Genomic DNA, 3,770 nt, shown 5'->3' with positions numbered 1-3,770 from the left:
GCCTGGGGGTGGCGGGTGCCCGCCCCTGGGCCGCTGCCTCCCGCTGCTGACGCAGGAGCTGGTCTTCGCACCCGCATCGCTTACTTATCTCAAAGCAACATTCTAGATAGAATGCTGAGCGTCCAGCTATCCCATGGCCCGCAGAGCCCAATCCTGCCAGTCTCCTGTGATCATCGAGCCTGTGAGCTAAGTGTTCTTCTGTATTTTCAAGTGGTTGGTGGGGGCGGAGGGGAGACAAAAGAATAATATTTCATGACAAGTGAAAACTATACGGAGTGGGAACTCTAGCATCCAGAAAGAACGTTTTATTGGAACACAGCCCACGTATTTAGATGCTGCGCGAGGGCTGCCTTGCTACAACGGCAGAGCTGCGTAGCTATGACAGAGGCCGTCTGACCCACAGAGCCTAAAATATTCTCCACCAGACTCTTTACCGAAAAGCTTGCAACTCTGTCCCAGACAAATTGTAATTTTCAGAAAACAAAGCAAAACAAGCAAAAACACCTGTCATACTTCTGCTTGGAGATAAATATTATTTTCATTCTTGTCCATATACAGATCCCTGACACTCACTAGCTGTGTGCCCTGAACAAGGTGCTTACCCACTTTGTGCCTCAGTCTCCTCATCTATACAATGGGGATAATGGTATTTCCAATCTCATGGGTGATTGAAAAGGCTAATTGTGCATATATCTATAAAGCACACAGAACGGTGTGCCTAGTGTCTCTGTATGTATATCAGGAATGCAGGGGCGCCTGGGGGGCTCAGTCGGTTAAGCATCCGACTTCGACTCAGGTCATGGTCTCATGGTTTGTGAGTTTGAGCCCTGCGTTGGGCTCTGCTGTTAGAGCACAGCCCCCTTTGGATCCTCTGTCCCCCTATCCCTCCGCCCCTACTTGCTCATGCTCTGTCTCTCTTAAAAATAAATAAACACTAAAAAGAAAAACCTAACCCGATTTAAAAATTAAACCAGCAGTGGCAGCCCCCCTCCCCTTCCCAGCTTGTTTATGAAGAAACTAATGACAACAGTTCAATCCTTCCGAGCAGTTCCTGGAGCAATCCCAGAGCTTGATCAGGGTGGGAGGGACGAGCACTGTGTCCCCGTCACAGGGGCCGTTACTCCCACAGAACAGCACCCACAGAGCGGTCACAGCGTCCGCTGGTGTGACCTGCTTCTCTCACCGGGGCAGTCTGCCTTCCTTACCCCAACTTCCAAAGAATCTCAAGCTGACGGCGAGGTCCTGCAGTCGACGACATTTCCTGGGCTCGGGCTGGCTCTCTGCTCAGTTTCCACACACCTGACCTGGGTGGAGGATCCATTCGACGCTATTGTCCCCCCACTGAACATACGAGGGGATGATGAGCTTATGAGATTTGCCCGGAAGGGACTTGCAATGTCTAATGGGAATGAGCCAAACTGTGGAATCAGACAGCCATGGGATCAAGCCTCAGCCCCTCCACCTCCTGGCTCTGTGAACTCGGACATATTATTTTTCCTTTTTGGTCCCCAATTTCCTGAGATGTAGAAATGGAAGCATCATATCACTGATGCTAATACTTTTTACAGCACCGACTATAAGCCTGACACCCTTCTAGGTGTCCTGGCATCTAGTAACTCCTACAACCCAACAAGATAGGAACTGGTATGGGCCCCATTGTATAGATGAGGAAACTAAGGCCTAGCAAGTGTAAGGTCAATGCAGAGTCACACACTTGTAATTGGCAGGACTTGTCTTTGAAGCCAAGCACCTGGGTACGCATTGCACACTCTAACCAGCCTGTCCAATGGGACTTCCTGCAGCGACACGCGTGGCGTGTCCTGTACCCCTGCTGCCTGACATAGTGGTTGCATGTGGCTGCTGAACACTCGAAATGAGGCCAACGCAACTATGAAATGTAGTTTTACTTTTATTGCATTTTAACTCGATTAAATTTAAATAGCTCCATGTGCTGGTGGCTACCATATTGGACGCCACTGCTCTAAACTATTATACCAGGCAGCGTCTCACCCTCATCAGACTATCTACCTGGTGGGCCTGACGCAGAACCATGTACGTAAGGCACCCTCTTGCACCACGAAGTCCAGGCACTGGGGATACACCAGGTCTAGCTCTAAAAAGTTATGTTCTAGTGTAGGAAGACAAACAATGATATGTCTTTGCGTCCTGATCATTGCTGCAAAGAAAGTCAGTAAAATAGGGTCATGTGGCAGAAAGTGTGGGCACTGAGATGCTCCCTTAGAAGGGGGCTGTCCAGGAGGACCTCACCAAGGTGGTGCCTCGGGTTTAGGTCTGAATGGGTGATGATCTGGGGCAGGAGCATCTTGGATACAGCTCATGCAAAGCTCTTGAGGCAGGAAAGAGTGGGAAGGATTTGAAGGACAGACATGACATAGAAGCCCACACTTTTCCATTAGCCCCTAGTCTCTTCTGCGGGACTCTATGTCCAAACGATCCATTTTAGAAAAATTTGCCTACAGCAAATCAGAAAGGGAAAAATTCCTCATAGTATTGCTTGTTTCTGCAAACCACAAATGAACTAGATCAAGAGCCAAAACTAGTGGAAAATATCCTAAAGATTGTTTTTGTTTACATATATTTGTTGGCCTAACTGCTGATGGAAACGGCTTAATATTTTTTAAAAACCTGTAAGTTTTTTTCATCTTTATTTATTTTGAGAGAGAAGGAGCAAGTGTGAGCAGGGGAGGGGCAGAGAGAGGGAGAGGGAGAGGGAGAGAATCCCAAGCAGGCTCCCCACTGTTAGCGCAGAGCCTGACTCGGGACTCAATCTCCCAAACTGTGAGATCATGACCTGAGCCAAAACCAAGAGTCAGACGACTAACCAACTGAGCCACCCAAGTGCCCTCAAAATCTACAAGTTTTTGAAGCTGTATTTTGAAAACGTCTTCCAGCAGAACAATGATCTCAGTTGAATGGAGCCCATTCACCAAATGAGGCTCGCAGAATGTGCTCCTTGAACAAACAACACAGCACCAAACAGACGTGTGTGCCTTTGTAGTAGATAGGAGATGACAGGATTCTTAAAAACCTTAAAAAGCCCTAAAATACCATTTTATAATATTTATTTATACTTTATATTATTTATGATGTTTTGTGATCCGAAGTCACCAAGCAGTGAGGGAGGCAGGATTTGAACCCATACTCCACTTTCAGATCAACTGCTGGGCACACACCCAAAATCCCAAATATGAAAATGCTTACAAAGACGCTCTTAGCCCCTCAAACATGTGAGTTTTCAGGCACTAAAATTTGGAACACACATGGCTTCGTGCATTCTGCGTGTTCTTCTCACAGGAAGGGCAGAAGGTAGATTCGAGGCAGGATAGAGGAGAGCCTGGGATCAGCAGAGACCAGATCGGAAAGAATGTCGGCGGGACTGTGCAGCTGAAGACCACTGTGGGGACTGTCTGAGGACAAAGCAGAGGGCAGGGCAGGGTCAGAAGTGCAGGGGGGGAAGATCTGACACTGATGCAGTTGTCTGTCACTAAGGAACATGTCACCCCAAAACTCAGTGACTCAAAACAGCAACAGTGATTTGAGAATCACTCGTGGCTTCTGAGGGTCAGGAATTCGGGGAGAACCCCGCTGGACGGTCCGGCTCAGGGTCCCTCACACGGTGACCGGAGCAAGAACTGCCGGTGACCAGTGGTTGGCCACCACCTCCCTCTCCCCAGTATGGAATGCGCGAGCTGGGTCTTCCTCACAACATGGCGGCCTCAGGGCAATGGGACAAGTGAGGCCAGCTTGGG

The sequence above is a fragment of the Crocuta crocuta genome, unplaced genomic scaffold (genome assembly GCF_008692635.1).
Source record: "Crocuta crocuta isolate KB4526 unplaced genomic scaffold, BGI_CrCroc_1.0 scaffold142, whole genome shotgun sequence".
Lineage (NCBI taxonomy): Eukaryota > Metazoa > Chordata > Mammalia > Carnivora > Hyaenidae > Crocuta > Crocuta crocuta.
This window is presented reverse-complemented; position numbering follows the sequence as displayed.